A 17,984-nucleotide genomic window follows, 5' to 3' on the forward strand; every position below is an offset into this window, starting at 1 on the left:
TTATTTTGGGGCAGATTTTTCTGTCCTCTGTGAAAGAGCCTGTTTTGTTCAGTTCGACACAAATTCGTGGTCTCACGAGCACTGAACATTTTAAACGGAGCCCTTCAAAATACAGTGTGTAAAATGAGAAGGAATAAAAAGTTCATCGCACAAAAGACATTATTAAACTTTTCCAACATCCCTCAGTGGCCTTTCATTCTGCAAAATAACGTTATCGGTTAATTAATGGTGAATAACAAAAATATTGTTTTTTTTTTCTTCCATGCGATTAATATAACACGTGTTCAAAAGTTGCTCTTCTGGCTGGAAATCGCACCCCGGCCGCAGTGGTAAAAGCGGTGAATCTTAACCACTGGACCACCAGCGAGTTTTACTTACAGCATTATCAGATTTAACGAGGATTTCCATTTCTCTGTGATTCAGCTTTTAATCCTTTTTGGCTACTGATTGCGAATATTCCCGTCATTAAATAGGAATAAAGTACAATAGGCTCAGGAAAACCCGGGGAGGTGGCATCCCGCTCACCGAGCCTTTCCAGCATCATTTATATCACCAAGCACTCGAGTGAATGAACCTTTCTCCGGGGGGGTCTCAATGTGGAAAGGGTGGCGAGGCAAAGTGCTATTTATCCGTCAGGATGGCCGAGCGGTCTAAGGCACTGCTTTCAGGTCGCAGTCTCCTTCCCACTTCCGACATTGGTTACTTTGACTCCTATTTTATTTCTTGCTTGAGCTGCAGTTGATTTTTCGGCCCAGTTGATTTGCTCTTCCCGCAATAACCAACCCGGTCTCGATCCACGGCACGTTTTGACGCCCACCGGCTCATCCCTAAACCAACCTTTAAACGAAAATATGCTTTAAACACAAGGTCGCAACTATGGAGAGAGCAGACACTTGGGGAAATGTACCATCGGAATTAGAGTAGGCCATTCAGCCCCTCGAGTCCGCTCCGCCATTTGATAAGATCATGGCTGAACTGTGATCGAACTCCATATACCTGCCTTTGGCCCTTATCCCTTCATACGTTCTTTTGGCAAAAAGCTATCGATCTCAGATTTAAAATTTGCAATTAAGCAAACATCAATTGCCGTTAGGGAAAGAGAGTTCCAAACTTGTTCCATCCTTTGTGTGTGGAAATGTTTTCAAATCTCACTCCTGAAAGATGTAGCTCTAATTTTTGGACTGTGCCCCCAAGTCCTAGAATCCCCAACCAGCGGAAATAGTTTCTCTCTATCCAGAAAATGACAATGACACAGTCAATGAAAGGTGCAGTTCATGAAGGCGACTCACCAGCACCTTCTCAAGAGCAATTAGGGATGGGCAATAAATGCTGACCTCGCCATTGACACCCACATCCCATGAATGAAGACAAAAAAAGTCGCCTGCATGGCCGAGTAATTTCCTGCTGCTAAACGACGGGAGGAATGAAACCGTCGGCTTCAGCCCTTTGAACGAACTGTATACACTTGCCGTCGAGTTCAATCCCCACTTGTTCCTCTGCCCCGAATATCCACTGCATCAGAAAATCCTCCATAACATAGAATCACAGCATGGAAACATCACAGAAGGAGGCCATTCGGCCCATCGTGCCTGCGCCAACTCTTTGAAAGAGCTTTCCAATTAGACCCGCTCCCCTTCCCTTTCCCCATAGCCCTGCAAAATTTTCCCCTTCAAGTATTTATCCAGTTCCCCTTTGAATGTTATTATTGAATCTGTTTCCACCAACCTTTCAGGCAGTGCATTCCAGATCATGTCAACTCGCTGCGTAAAAACATTCTCCTCGTCTCACCTCTGTTTCCAATTACCTTAAATCTGTGTCCTCTGGTTACCATTCTTTCTGGCACTGGAAATAGTTTCTCCTTATTTATTCTATCAAAACCGTTCATGATTTTGAAGACCCCTGTTAAATCTCCCCTTAACCGTCCCTGCTCTAAGGAGAACAACCCCAGCTTCTCCAGTCTCTCCACCTCACTGCAATCCCTCATCCCTGGAACCATTCTAGTAAATCACCTCTGCACCCTCTCCAAGGCCTTGACATCCTTCCTAAAGTGTGGTGGGCAGAATTGTGTGATGGCCAGCTGGGGTCTAACCAGTGATTTATAAAGGTTCAGCATAAGTTCCTTGCTTTTGTACTCTATGCCTCTATTAATAAAGTCAACGATTCCGAATACGTTTTCGTTTACAATCTCTTCAACTTGTCCTGCCACCTTCAAAGATTTGTGTACGTATACCCTCAGGTCTCTCTGTTCCTGCACCCCCTTTAAAATTGCACCATTTATTTTAAAGAGCTGGCCAACGCACGATGGGCCGAATGGACTCCTGCGATTCCATGATTCCATGTTTTTGATTACACCTCTATGAAGCGCTTTGGGACATCCCCCAGAAGTGGGAGTCAGCAGTTCACTTTCTCCCTTAACACTTCCATCTGACCTGGGCTGGACTAAATAGGTGTTTTCGTGGTGTAATGGTTATCATGTTGGCGTCACACGCGAAAAACTCCCGGTTTAATCCCGGGACAGAAACAATTTGCTGGAACTTGCTCCTCACAAACCTCCAGGCACGAGCTTTCTCTCGTGTAAATTGGGCTGCAATCCTTTCACATTCAACAACGGCTGCACCAGATTCCTCGTCTCATCACCACTGAACACTTTGAAGCAGACTCCAAAAATAAAGTGCGTAAAATGAGAAGGGATGAAAGTCAGAGAAGTTCGCGTCGTTTCGACATTTACTCGGCAAACTTGTTAGCATTTCGTTCAGTGTGAACCAGAAAGTTGTGGGTTTATTAATGGTAATTGAAAGAATCATCTAAGAGACTTGTATAATTTTGCGTAATTAAGTGAACTGTTTTGTAAAAACAAATGCGCTGACCGGGAATCAAACCCGGGCCATAGTGCTGAAAGCGCCGAATTCTAACCACTCGATAACCATAAACCCGACTTATACATTATCAACAGATGGTTATAAATATATTGGGCTGCAGCCGTGTTAGATTGAAAATATATTTCTGATTTGTAAGATGTAAATGCATTTCATGACTGCTGCTTACAAATCTATTTAGATATATCTTTTAGTTATTCCTTTTTTGTGGGGTATATATTGTAAATGTATTTTCTGGATATTTATTTCTCTATGTCTTACTTTTCATTACACACAAATACATAACACAGATACACAGAGATATAATGATAACCACCAAGCAGTTACACCCAAATGTATTTATAAGTGTCACAGGTGCAATCATATATATTTATAACAAGATATATCATATTGTAAAAATAATCAAAATAAATTTATAAATGGCACACATAACTTAAACACTCAATTTATAAAGAAGCATGACATCCATTTATACACATCCATAGTTTAAATTTTCACACCGTCCTGTTAGCAGTCCTGAACAAAGTCCAAACACCGAAAGTCTCAGCGTTTTTTCAGATGCTGCCCGTCCTGTTATGTATTTTGAGCAGTTCCTTTCCTGTGATGTGATGACTCTGGGTTCCGGGTGTGTGTCATTGGATTTGTTGCAGTCATGCTGCCGCGGACAGGTGAAGGCTGCTTCTGAGGCTGCCTGATACCCGGTGGGAGTGGGCGGGGATTTGGAAATCTGAAATAAATGAAATGGTGCATGAGAAACTTTCATAAAGGTAAATAACCCGATCGCTACCATCAGACCTCGTAGCGCAACGTTAGCGCGTCTGAATCTAAATCAGAAAGCTGCGTATTTAAATCACGGCGGGGGTCGCATTTGGTTTTAGCGCTGGTAGAATTCTGAATAATTCCGGAATTCATATTGCATTCCCTTTTTCACAATAAACAGAACCCTGCTCTGAATTCTGCCTCACTAGTTCCCCAGTGTCAGGGAGAGAAGCGTCTGATTCACTCATTTATTTATTGCACGAAACATACACAAACACACTTATGAATTCAAAATCAGCCTGCAGCTCCACACGCACAGAGATAAACGCAGTCAGATAGACAGGGAAAAACCGGGAAAAAGACAAACCGGTTTGTCACAGAATTGCCTGTACATCCACGGTCGAATGTCAGGGCTTTTGTTGTTCGCTTTCGTTCCACACCCTGGAATTCAGGAGAATCTGGTACATGGTTTGTTGGATAAGGCACGGGCGCGATGGCCCGAATGGCCTGCTTCTGAGCTGTATCCTTCGAAGATTCTGAACTCAGCCCCTGGGAGGGGAGGCCGGTTCATGTGGAAAAAGATCCGGATGAGAATGATCTGATTCATAAAGGGGAGGGAAATTAGGGAGCTCCTTCGGAACATTAATTACTTGAAAATGAAGACATTTTCCAGAGTATCTTGTTTGGTTTTGATGAATGAAATGTTTGTAAAAAGGCATCCGTGGAGAAGGATTGTGAGCTTTTAGGACTAGAGGGGAAATGAGGAGATTTTTTTTTCACACAGAGTGTTGTTCCGATCTGGTAGCCACTCCCTGAAAGGGTGGTGGAAGCAGCTTTCATAGGAACTTTCAAAAGGCAATTGGACAGGTACTTGAAGAGAACAGATTTGCAAGGTTACGGGGAAAAGGCTGGGTTTTTTGGACTAAATTGGACAGCTCTTTCAAAGAGTAGGCACGGCAACACGGCCGAATGGCCTCCTTCTGTGCTGTAATATTCTATGATTCTGGTCCATGATTTTAGTGTGGGACAGGAGAGATGTTGTTTAAAGAGAAGTAAAAATGTCCCAATCAGAGCAGAGAGAGGTGACTGGTCAGTTCCCCTCTGCCCAGTATAAGTCAGCAGCGGTTACCAGTTCGCTTTACACGCGAACGGCCCTGCTTTCGATCCTGGGCGGACAATTTAAGTTGTAATTGCTGTTTACAATCTATATTAATGACTGAGATGAGGGGACCGAGTGCAATGTATCTAAGTTTGCTGATGATACAAAGGTCGGTTGGAAAGTAAGCCGTGAGGAGGACGCAAAGGGAGGTGGACAGGTTAAGTGATTGGGTAAGAAGGTGGCAGTTGGAGGATAAAGTGGGAAAATGTGAAATTGTCCACTTTGGTAGGAAGAATAGAAAAGCAGAATATTTTTTAAAAGGTGAGAGTCCAATAAATGTTGATATTCAGAGGGAGTTTGGTGAACTTGTAAACAAATCACAGAAAGTTAACATGCAGGAACAGCAATCAATGAGGAAGAAAAATGGTATGTTGCCCTTTTTGAAAGGAGGTTGGAGTATAAGAGTAAGGAAGTCTTGCTGCAATTAAATAGAGCTTTGGTGAGAACACACCTGGAGTACTTTGATGTCGTCTACATGGATTTTAGCAAGGCTTTTACAAGGTCCCAAATGACAGACTGGTCAAAAAAGCTGCGATTGCACTAGAGAGGGTACAGAGGAGATTTACGAGGAGGTTGCCATGGCTGGAGAATTTTGGCTGTGAGGAAAGATTGGAGAGGATGGGGTTGTTTTCTTTGGAACAGAGGAGGCTGAGTGGTGATTTAATTGAGGTGTACAAAATTATGAAGGGCCCAGACAGAGTCGAGGCGAAGGACCTATTTACCTTAGCAGGGAGGTTAATAACTAGGGGGCATAGATTTTAAATGATTGGTGGAAGGATTTAAGGGGAGCTGAGGAGAATTTTTTTCACCCAGAGGGTGTTTGGGGTCTGGAACTCACTGCCTGACTGGGTGGTCGAGGCAGAATCCCTCGTGACATTTAAAAAAATACTTGGATATGCACTTGAAGTGGCGTAACCTACAAGGTTAAAGACCGAGTGCTGGAAAGTGGCATTCGGCTGGGTAGCTCATTTCCGGCCGGTGCGGACAGGATGGGCCGAATGGCTTGCTTTTGTGCCGGAAGTTTGCTGTGATTCGACAAAATTGGCAATTCTTTTTTGTAACAGCATATTCCCAACCCAGGCCGCCGTGATGAAAACACCGAAGCCGAACGACGAGGCCAGCAGGGAAGGCATGTAAGAGTGTTAAATATATCAGGGAGTGTTTGCATTCGGTACAATTAATATTTCAGCTCCCAGTTACTGCAGATCAGGGATCAAAACCTGACATCAGCATCAGGACGCTCAGAATATATTTTTTTATTCGTTCATGGGATGTGGGCGTCGCTGGCGAGGCCGGCATTTATTGCCCATCCCAAAAAGCCCTTGAGAAGGTGGTGGTGAGCCGGCTTTTTAAACCGCTGCAGTCAGTGTGGCGAAGGATCTCCCACAGTGCAACGAACGAACAGACAAAGCACCGGTGGGCGCGCCGGTTGCAGGAGAGCTGGTTGGCGGTGATATCGATGCTGTGAGCGAGACCAGACCGTTTCCATGTTTCCACAAACAATGTCCCATCCTTTATTTCTGGAAAAGTAACACTGATAGTGGACAATTGCATTTCTGTGGCTGCAACATGTAACTTTGGCTCGGTGACACGCTACTTTAGTGTATCTTGCAAGAAAAAGGACCAGACGGTCTCTGTGGCGCAATCGGTTAGCGCGTTCGTCTGTTAACCGAAAGGTTGGTGGTTCGAGCCCACCCAGGGACGAAAATTGCACCTTTTTCGTCCCACTTTTGGATTCATTGCCTCATTCTGATCGACCTGAAGCCGGTGCCATGTTTCAATTCCTGATCAGCAGTAACTGGGAGCACTTCAAATGGCTCCGATCTCTTCATCTCATTTCAAGTTTTCTAATGTGTGATTTGGCTGCAAGAAAACACTCTGTGAACAATGTCATCTGAGCATGCCTGATTCGCCATAATTTACACTGCGGTCGGATATCAGGCACATGAAAAAACACAGTGAAATGTTTGTGTGGGCGCGATGCTCTGGGATTCCCTGCCTGACCATCGCCACCGATCCTTCTCTGCAGCCTTCCGAAATACAGCGCAGTAAATGTATCTCTGTGAAATGAGCTCCTGGACAGTAATACGGAAGTTAGTTTGGCTGAGGGGTTATATCCCGAACACGAGGTTGGAGGTGTCAGGTTTCCGTAGTGTAGTGGTTATCACGTTCGCCTAACACGCGAAAAGTCCCCGGTTCGAAACCGGGCGGAAATATTTTGAAACGTTGTCCCCATTAAAAATGATTAAATACTGAACGATTCACATTGCTGATAAAATGTGAACAAAGTCCATATCTCCAAGCCCTGTTAATGCAGTCCGCTGAGAGCAGGCGATGAATGCCAGCGTGATATTGGGGGTGAAGGCTGCTTCCAATGCTGTCTCATTACCGGTGGGATCTGGCGGAGATTTGATAAGCCTCATCCATTCAACCAATATATGAAACGGTGTTTGAGAAACATTCAAAAAATATAATAACATCCAGGAGCCTGTCTTCAGAGTGCGTGGCGCAAAGGTCTGACTCCGGATTAAAAGGCTGGTGAACTTGATTCAGCTTTCTGAAATGTACTTGTCCATCCTTCAGAGGTCATGGGAAATATGTTTTTTGCCTTTCGAAAAAAGACGCGAAAGTTAGAGACATGTTTTGTTTTCAACACGGCTGGTGAAATGGCCGGACGATCATAAATTCGCAGTCGCCTTTGAAACATTTAAAGGCGACTACCTAAAAATCACTTCGTGCAAATTTAAAATCACGGTTCCTATTTATTTCGGTCTGAAAGAAATAACGATAAACGTGTCAGTCAGTGCCCGCGGTGAGACGGTGATGAACTTGTTTGTTGCGAAGTTCACCGCTGGGCTAAAGTTGACGCCGTTTCAAGGACGCGAACCCACTCAATGCAAAGGATGAGCTCATAACCAACAGGTCCCGTCAACGTCAAACACCTCCTTTCTTGTTCAATGGAGGGAGTAGAGGCGTGTCCATCATCAGACGCCAGCAACTTTAAGACATGGAACAGATAAAGGCACAGATGCAAGTTCCAAATATTTTCAATGCAAAGTTATTGCACTTTATTTGAAGTGCCGTGAGGCTAAAAACGGGTCCGAGATGATTTGCGTTCACTCGTGACTTGTTTTCCAGTGTTTGTCCGTCAGGTTTGCAATTCAATTTGTATTGGATATTGAAGATATTTCAGGATGATTGCACATCATACCATGTGTAAAGCAACCATCTTGATAACTTCAATCATCACACACTCTACATCGACGCTGCAGAGACCCCAGCACCCCTTTCAATATTGTTTTTCTCAACTCACAGTTTTCAAAAGGGAATTGGATAAACGCTTGGATCAAACTTTTTCAGGGTTATGGGGAAACAGCAGGCGAGTGGGACGAACTGGACAGCTCTTTCAGAGAGCTGGCACTGGCACGATGGGCTGAATGGCGCTATCTTATTCTATGATTCTATTAATAGATCAATTTCCGCCTTTCACTGAGCCTCCGTAAATGGAGCGCAGTAATCGTGTCCCTGTGAAATAAGCTCCTGAACAGTAATACGGAAATTAGCGTGGCTGAGCGGTTTGAAACTCTGGTTAGGCACCTAACAGGAAATTTCCTCTCTAAGATTGATTAGTTTATCAATTATCTCCCCCCTTTCGATCTTAAATGTCTTTACATATCTTTTTGATCTCTTCTTCTACTGTCATGCCCACAATACGAGTCTCCCTGGTAAATACTGAAGCAAAGTGATTATTTAATATTTCTGCCATTTCGCTGTCATTGCCTGTGAGTTTGTCGTGTGTCTCCCTTAGTGGCCCTATTATCACAGAATCATAGAATCATAGAATCATAGAAGTTACAACATGGAAACAGGCCCTTCGGCCCAACATGTCCATGTCGCCCAGTTTATACCACTAAGCTAGTCCCAATTGCCTGCACTTGGCCCATATCCCTCTATACCCATCTTACCCATGTAACTGTCCAAATGCTTTTTAAAAGACAAAATTGTACCCGCCTCTACTACTGCCTCTGGCAGCTCGTTCCAGACACTCACCACCCTTTGAGTGAAAAAATTGCCCCTCTGGACCCTTTTGTATCTCTCCCCTCTCACCTTAAATCTATGCCCCCTCGTTATAGACTCCCCTTAAGAGACATGTTTTGTTTTCAACACGGCTGGTGAAATGGCCAGACGATCATAAATTCGCAGTCGCCTTTGAAACATTTAAAGGCGACTACCTAAAAATCACTTCGTGCAAATATTCCTATCCTAAATTTTCTTTGGCTGTTGATGTGTCTCGAATACTTTGCTTTTTTTGATATTCCTTTTTTGCCTTTCCAATAGATCTTCAGACTTCTTTCCCAGTCTTATCACATTCCCCTCTCTCCTTTATTGGCTAGTGTGTGCCCTTTTCTTCAGTTTAAATTTTGCCCTTGTTTCTTTATTCATCCTTGGTGTGTCATTTCTGGCTAGTTTGTTCTTGCTTTTTAGTGGGATATATTTCTCCTGGACTCTATTTATCACCGTTTTAAATGTTTCCCACTGCTGTTCTATTTCTTTGTCCAGGTCATTAATATGTCAAACATATCACCGTTTGAAACTTCTCAAGTCACATTTCCATGACAAAGCCAGTTGCTTTTGTGGGAGGAGCAAATCAACTTGGTCTGAAAATCAGCTGCAGCCCAATCCACAAATAAAATATTTTCACGTCTTCGTAAAAATAAGCAATGTCAGAAGAGGGATTCGAACTCACGCCTACCGGAAGAGATTGCGACCTGAACGCAGCGCCTTAGACCGCTCGGCCATCCTGACTACAAATTTAACGTTTCATTATGCATCAATTCTGCACCGTTGGCCAGTGAACGCAACATAAAAGTTTTAAATGATACTCGTCCAACGTGGGGCTCGAACCCACGACCCTGAGATTAAGAGTCTCATGCTCTACCGACTGAGCTAGCCGGGCCTGATGGTACATCACCGCCTTATCTATTATTGCAGCAAGCAGGAGAAAGACTCCATTTCAAATTATTGGAATCAATTCTGAGTGACAGGATCAACTGTCACTCCGAAAGGCACGGACGAATCAAGGACAGTCAGCATGGATTTTTTAAGTGGAGGTCGTGTGTGACTAACCTGATTGAATTATTCGAGGAGGTGACAAGGAGGATCGATGAGGGTAGCGCAATTGATGCAGTCGACATGGATTTTCGCAAGGCTTTTGAAAAATTCCCACATGGCAGATTGGTCAAAAAAGTAAAGGCCCATAGGATCCAAGGGAATGTGGCTTATTGGAGCCAAAATTGGCTCAGTGGCAGGAAGCAAAGGGTAATGGTCGACGGGTGTTTTTTGTGGCTGGAAGACTGTTTCCAGTTGGGTGCTGCAGGGCTCCGTACTTGGTCCTATGCTTTTTGTGGTATACATTAACAATTTGGACTTAAACGTCGGGGGCATGATTAAGAAATTTGCCGGTGACACAAAAATTGACCGTGTCGTTGATAGCGAGGAGGAAAACTGTAGACTGTGGGGGTTCAGGCAATTTTCTGATAACAAAGCACTCAATCTATCTCTGAATGAATTTTGAACGAATACGTGTGTTTGACCCAGCACAGGCACGATGGGCCGAATGATCTCCTCTTGTGGACTAACATAATACGATGATACCAAGTGTTGTCAGACAGAAAAGCAACATATTCCAAATAAGAGCAGAGAGAGGAAACTAGTCTAACAGCATAACAGCACGTTGAGATATTGTATTTGAGAAGGATGAGGAGGGATAGTTTATCATGGTGGTAGTCACATAGGGTATCAATTGTGACTTTGATAAGGACCATTTCATGCTGCGACAGTCTCTGGCACTGTGTGTGAGTGTGGGATTCATTCTGTATCTGTCAGTCTCTGGTACTGTGTGTGAGTGTGGGATTCATTCTGTATCTGTCAGTCTCTGGTACTGTGTGTGAGTGTGGGGTTCATTCTGTATCTGTCAGTCTCTGGTACTGTGTGAGTGTGGGATTTATTCTGTATCTGTCAGTCTCTGGTACTGTGTGTGAATGTGGGATTCATTCTGTATCTGTCAGACTCTGGTGCTGTGTGTGAGTGTGGGATTCATTCTGTATTTGTCAGTCTCTGGTACTGTGTGTGAGTGTGGGATTCATTCTGTATCTGTCAGTCTCTGGTACTGTGTGTGAGTGTGGGATTCATTCTGTATCTGTCAGTCTCTGGTACTGTGTGTGAGTGTGGGATTCATTCTGTATCTGTCAGTCTCTGGTACTGTGTGTGAGTGTGGGATTTATTCTGTATCTGTCAGTCTCTGGTACTGTGTGTGAATGTGGGATTCATTCTGTATCTTGTCACTCTCTGATACTGTGTGTGAGTTTGGAATTGATTCTGTATCTTGTCAGCAGTGTGTGTGAGAGTTTGTGATTAATTCTTCATATAAAACTGTGTGTTAGTGTGGGATTCTTTCGGTATCTGTCAGTCTCTGGTACTCCATGTGACTGTGGGACTCATTCTGTATATACAGTCTCAAGTACTGTATGTGGGAGTTGAATTCATCCTATATATGCAGTTACTCATACTGCATGTGATTGTGGGATTCATTCTGTATATACAGTCTCCAGTACTGTATGTGGGAGTTGAATTCATCCTATATATGCAGTTACTCATACTGCATGTTAGTGTGGGATTCATACTGTACCTGTCAGTCTCTGGCACTGTGTGTGAGTTTGGGATTAACTGTGTGTCTGTCAGTCTCTTGTACTGTATGTGAGTTTGGGATTCGTTCTGCATCTGTGAGAGTTGGAGTCATTCTGTGTCTGTGTGTCTCTGGTACTGTCTCTGAATGTGAGATTCATTCTGTATCTGTACGTAATTATTCTCTCAGATTAAATTATGGTGTTCAATATTGCAGCTTTTATATCTCAATGTTTAAATAGTTTTACTCCTTGTTTAATTGGTAAATATGGACATACTTTCGGATTTGATGCTGGAGGTTTTAACCAGATTATTTGTGTGCTTTTTGGAGTACTATTAAATCTGTATCTCTGTGAGTACTGTTGTGGATGATAATGTATCTTTAAAACTGATAAGGTGACATTTTTGAATTGGTATGTAATGTGTAGATCAGTCTGTAGAAATGGAATTGATACCGTATCTTTCAGTCTAATATTGTATGAGATTTTTGGACTGGTATGTAATGTGTATCTCAGTCTGCACTAATAGAATTGATACTCTATCTTTAAATCTCATTCTACGAGTTCATTCTGAACAGGTATCTAATTTGTCTCTAAGGTTTACTATCTTTCAATATTTCTCAATCTGATACTCTGCCTGAGTTTTGGACTTGTGTGCAATTTGTATCATATGATACACATTTCGAATGGATATTGCATGGATTAAAGTCATGTGTGTGAGAGTTCTGGGCTAGTATTCAATTTGAATCTCGGGGTACATTATTGGGATTCATTCTGTACCTTTGAATCGGGTACCATGTGTGATTTCTATCTGGTATTTAATTCGTAGCTAATGTTGCTCTGTTGTGAGATTGACACAGTGCCTTTCACTCTGAGCGTGTGATTTTGGACTGGGATTTTTGTATCTACCTGTCAGTGGGACTGAGTTAGGGGGAAATGGAACATTGTCTGCCTCACCTACTCTGCTTGACTGTTGGATTGAAAATGTGTCTCTGGAAATTGTGATCATTGTGGGACTGACTACTCCTGCTGTCTGAGACTGTGGAACTGATGACCTGTCTGTGTCTCTGTGCTCTGTGAGTGATAATATACTTACTGTGTGTGAGAAGGAGCTGGCTGCATTGTTCCTTCTGCCTCGGGTGGAGGAAGCATCACATTTATTCTGGATCGTTCAAGGGTTTGCCTGGAGAAAGAAAATGATCTCTTGTTACTCAGGAACAGGTGAGGTAGAAAAGACAGAAGTGATCAGTTTAATATCTCTGTTAATGATCATTTTGAATATCCACAAATGAAATCCAGTGATACAAACAGTGTCAGTGTCTGACTCCACTGCAGTACTGCAGCACTCCGCTTCTGCATACCAGGTGTGTTGGGCTGTTTTACAACAATTTAATAACATCCAGACACGGCCCAACCCCTGCACTGATCCATGAATGGGACTACCCGATGGGGCAGGGACCTTTGTACAGGTCAGGTTTCTAATCCCCTCTCCCATGGGACTAACAGTTCAACCGAAACCAAACAGCCGCTGTTTAAAATGTGTCCTTGACACTTCTCACCTGATGCCTGCAATAGATGCTCTTTGTATAACTCCCCACATCCTTACTGTCCGGCTCTGTTTCCACTCTTCACTATCCAATAACAATAAACAGGGTGAGGCTGGAACTAAACCAGGACCATTCACTCCTGGTTTGGGGAGAGAAAGCAGCAATGATTTTAATAGCAGGTTCTTCCCATTCTCTCTCCCTTCCCCTGGACACACCCTGTACACACACAGTCCGAGAATGACCTCTCCCTTCCCCCCTCTCACTCCATGTTCCGGGACCAGTTCCTGATCCACTCCGCCTCTTACAAACAGCCCCCGGACTCCCCCTGACCTTCCCCCGGACTCAATGCCGATGTCTGAGCCCATCTGCGGACACGGTCCCGAAGCGATGATCTGCTGTAACGAGGCTGCTCTTTGCTCCCTTCCCCCGGGGGCCGTGATCTCTCCATTCCCGGCTGTTTTAAACCATCTTCTTCCGCTCACTGAGGGAATGGCGCCCACAATTCCCAATCCAAAAATCGATGGAAACTTTCCCCAATTGGAATTTTTCCGAGTCTGAGCAAAGGAAGTGGGACTGGGGGAAAGGTCAGAGGGAATGGGGTCCACAGGCAGTGCAGGAACAGGCACGAGAGTGGGAAACAGATGGGATTCCACCAGTGCCTAACGCTGGAATCCAGACTGACTTTACAATCTCCAACTATTAAACTCGATGTTTCCATCCCTGCTGTTTCTCTCGGGGTCTTTTGATGGTAAAGAGCCTTTCAGAGATAAAGTGAGCGGCTGTGAAATCAGCCAATGGATTCTCTTCATTAATGGCCCCTATAATGTGTGACTGAGAGAGGATTTCTCAAACCAATCCTGGAGAAACATGGGAGGAAAGTGGGAGTCGGTGTATTTGCTGGGACCGTGTAGGGTTAATATCAGGCAGCAACAGTCGCAGATTAATTTAACCGGAGTGAAACTGTAGGTCACTGAGAGTAATATCGAACAGCCCTGAGCTGTAAAACTGCAGATAGTACAACAGGCATTAGAGGGTTAAATGTGACCCATTGTTTCTGTCCCTCTCTGTACTGTCCCTGAGTGTGGGATTAATAGTGTTTCTGATCCTTGTACAATATCAGTGAGAGATGTGATTGCATCTTCTGTCTCTCCAACGCGATCTTTCTGGATAAAATCGCACTTTCCCGGTCAGTCTGGAACTAATACTGTTAACGTCTGTCTGTCACTGTGTCTCACCGCTCTCTCTGTCTCTCTCACCGTGTCTGCCTCCCTCTCTCTCTCTGGTGCTGTATATGAAGGTGGATACTGTTATTGAGCGTGATTTGGACACAGATCGGAAGTGTAAGACTGATACTGTCTCTCTCTCTCTCTATTGCTGGACATGAAAGTGGGATACCGTCTGATATAAAATAGAGAGAATGAGATGTCCGGGCCGGGCCTCACTGTAACTGGGGATGTTTCGGCTCCAGTCCCAGTTCATGGTCATAATCTTTTCACAGATTCAGGGCGAGGGTCTCTGTGAGACGGTAACACTGGCGGAGAAACTCCGCGTCATAACTCAAACCCCAACAGATGAGATTCTCCAAATAAGCTGCAATAAGGTGTTTGTGAAACGCTGAACCCGTCTGGGAGGGGATGTGTGGGGAGATAGAACAGGGAAACAGACTGAAATGGAGGAGCCGAGTTGACTTGTTATTGAATGGACTGTATTTAGGCAGGAATATTAACGATTTTTCATTGTAACGGGGCTTATTTGAAAGCTTCGGGTTTTGGGAATCCTTGAATATGAAGCCCGGGTCTGTCAGGGTTTGTGCGGAGCGCTGAGGTTCGGTTCAATTATCGATAAACGGTTTGAAACTGTCGGATGGAGAGAACTGGAGGTGGAGCTGGAAGATCAAAGGCCGCTCTCCGCTCTGTCACTCTGACTGTCTCCTCCCCTCCCGATTTCTCTGTTTAATCCCCCAGATGGAAACAAAGCGGGTCGGTGGACTCTAAACACGGTTTATTCGATAACAGGACGAAAGGCGAGTAATGTTCCAGATCTCCTGGGCACCAGGCAATTCACTGTTATTTGTTTCTGTACAGAGTTACATTTCAGTGATTCCCCAGTGAGTTTGATGCGTTATGTAAATAATCCAACAAAATAGAACAGAAACGGAGCGAAGCGCTGAATTCCACAGATGTAGAAAGGTTAGTCGAGCAGTTCTGGTGATTCTTTACGAGCCCAGCATGGCAAGTAGTTTAAATAAATACAAGAAACCTGGTGATGTGTGGGCTGGGATCTATAAGTCACCGTTTAAAGTACCGGACTGTGGTCACTGCCCCGACTCCAGTCCCATTAATTCCTCATCTCGTCCACAACGAAACAAAAGCAGCTCAAAGCCACACTGGTAGCATGATATTCGCGTTTCCCTTCAGACAGTCACCAGTCCTTTCACAGATACAGAGGGTGGCTCTGAAAAGAGCCTTTACATCGAGTTACATTGAACCTACAGCACAGAAACAGGCCATTCTGCCCAACTAATCTATGCCAGCGTTTATGCTGCTGATGAGCCTCCTCCTTCCTTACTTCATCTAACCCTATCGGCATATCCTTCTATTCCTTTCTCCCTCATGTGCTGATCTATCTTCCCCTTAAATGTCCCTATGTTATTTGCCTCAGATACAACCTCGTAGTTGCAAGTTCCACATTCTAACCACTCTCTGGGTAAAGCAATTTCTCCTGAATTCCCTATTTGATTTATTAGTGAATATTTTATATTTATTACCTGAAGTTTTGGACTCCCCACAAGTGTAAACATTTTCTCTACATCTATCCGAACAAACCCTATCATTATCTTAAAAACCTCGATCAGATCAACCCTCAGCCTTCTCTTTTCTTGTGAAACGAGACCCAGTCTGTTCAGCCTTTCCTGATAAGAATATCCTCTCATTTCTGGTATCATCCTTGTGAATCTTGTTTGCACCTTCTCCAATGCCCCTATGTCTATAATATGGAGACGAGACCTGTTCGCAGTATTCCAAGTCTGGTCTAAACAAGGTTATATACAAGTTTAACATGACTTCTTTGCTTTTCAACTCTATCCCTCTAGAAATGAATCCTAGTGTTTGATTTGTCTTTTTATGACCTGATTAACCTGGGTCGTTACTTTTAGTAATTTGTGTATCTGTACCACTAGATCCCTTTGCTCCTCTATCCCGTTTAGACTCTTATTATCCAAGCAATGTGTGACCTCCTGATTCTTCATTCTGCAAGTTTATTAATGCCCTCTTGCATTTTGATGCTTTCTTCCTTTGTATTAACTAAATCCCCCAAGTTGGTGTCGTCCACAAATTTTGGAATTGTACTTCCGATTCCCGAATCCAAATCGTTAATGTAAATTGTGAAGAACAGTGGTCCCATCACCTGGAACTCCACTTCCCACGTTTTGCCACTCTGAGTAGCGACCCTTAACCTCTATTCTCGGCTTTCAATTTTGTACCCAACTGACCTGACTCCACGTGCTCCGAACTTAGCCATGAGTCTACAATGTGGTACATTATAGAAGGCCTTCGGAAAACCCAAATATATCACATCTACTGCATTAAACTTGTCTACACTTTCTGTTCCTTCTTCAAAGATTTCAATAAGGTTGGTCCTGTCCTTTGGGTTATCAGATTAAGCCTTGGACGGTTTACTTGCTCTTGGAGCTCACAATGCTGGTTTTCTTCGGCATCAGCACGGCCTGGATATCAGACAACACCCTGAGCGATGGTCACCCGTCCCAGCAGCTTGTTGAGCTCCTCGTCGTTGCGGATGGCCAGCTGCAGGTGTCTGGGGATGATGCGGGTCTTCTTGTTTGTCCAGGGCCGCTTTGCCGGGCAGCTCGAGGATTTCAGCCGTCAGATACTCGATGCACAGCAGCCAGATAGACCGGGGCTCCGGCACCCACACGTTCAGCATAGTTCCCCTTTCGCAGGAGCCTGTGAACACGGGTAACAGGGAACTGCAGTCCGCCCCGGGATGAGCGAGACTTGGCCTTGGACCGAGCTTTTCCGCCGGTTTTTCCTCTTCCAGACATTTCCACAATCTCACAAACACTTTCACAAAGAATGAAGAAATCCTCCCGCACTCGCCCTTCTTATACCTTCTGGGGGAGTACAGTGGGGGCACTTGTGATGGGTCTCTCTCAGAGTGTTCACACTGCCCGCTCACCCTCACTGATATTCTATCTTTGAACTGCTGTAATATTGACCTTTAGTAATATTGCTGCTCCTCCTCCTTTCCCTATTTCCCTGTCCTTTCTAAACATCTTATAGACTTGAATATTAAGCTGCCATTCCTGTCCAGTTGGTAGTCAGGTCTCTGTAATGATTTAATGGAATTATTTAACTTTACTCAATGGCTGATGTGAGCTGTGGTAAAATGTATTTCCAGCTGGTCAAGTATTGCAGGTATCGACTGTCTCTTCAGTCCGATATAAGGTGAAGAATTACTGGCTGGTGTGGAATTTCCATTGATTGGGGGTTGGTGAAATCTACTGGGCGGAAACAGGAACTGCAACAGAGCGAGAAAGGATCCGTCAGAAACCAGTGAAAATGAAGAACAAAATCCAACAGCCTGCAGTGTCTGGTCAGGATCTGATGTTTGGGAACTATTTTATTGTCGATTATTTTCAGCGGTGGTGGTATAGTGGTGAGCATAGCTGCCTTCCAAGCAGTTGACCCGGGTTCGATTCCCAGCCATCGCAATTAAGTGTTCTTATTAGTTTATTTCCATCAGAAACTCTTAAGTTTATAATTGAATTTGATGCAGTTCAGTTGGATATTGTTTCCAAAACATAATCGGGTGTAATGATAGTAAAATATTTTCAACCTTCATTTCTTTTCCCGACAGAAGGAAAAGAGGAAAAACATGCTGGAAATACTGAGTTGCCAAGGGTCTCATGAGAGTGAGGAAGGGAAATGATATGTTAGCCTTT

At 44.0% G+C, this 17,984-nt stretch overlaps 4 non-coding genes across 4 annotated transcripts; 3 read left to right on the top strand and 1 right to left on the bottom strand.

Moving 5' to 3' along the window:
• The first annotated feature begins 6,424 nt into the window (after positions 1 to 6,424).
• Positions 6,425 to 6,498, top strand: trnan-guu (transfer RNA asparagine (anticodon GUU)). The gene has a single exon. It is a non-coding gene; the product is annotated as a tRNA-Asn (tRNA).
• Positions 6,499 to 6,937: 439 nt separating this feature from the next.
• Positions 6,938 to 7,010, top strand: trnav-aac (transfer RNA valine (anticodon AAC)). The gene has a single exon. It is a non-coding gene; the product is annotated as a tRNA-Val (tRNA).
• A 2,668-nt stretch (positions 7,011 to 9,678) lies between these two features.
• On the bottom strand, positions 9,679 to 9,751 carry trnak-cuu (transfer RNA lysine (anticodon CUU)). The gene has a single exon. It is a non-coding gene; the product is annotated as a tRNA-Lys (tRNA).
• Positions 9,752 to 17,681: 7,930 nt separating this feature from the next.
• On the top strand, positions 17,682 to 17,753 carry trnag-ucc (transfer RNA glycine (anticodon UCC)). Its single transcript has one exon. It is a non-coding gene; the product is annotated as a tRNA-Gly (tRNA).
• Positions 17,754 to 17,984: the final 231 nt, after the last annotated feature.

Source organism: Heptranchias perlo, unplaced genomic scaffold (genome assembly GCF_035084215.1).
Source record: "Heptranchias perlo isolate sHepPer1 unplaced genomic scaffold, sHepPer1.hap1 HAP1_SCAFFOLD_50, whole genome shotgun sequence".
NCBI classification, from domain to species: domain Eukaryota; kingdom Metazoa; phylum Chordata; class Chondrichthyes; order Hexanchiformes; family Hexanchidae; genus Heptranchias; species Heptranchias perlo.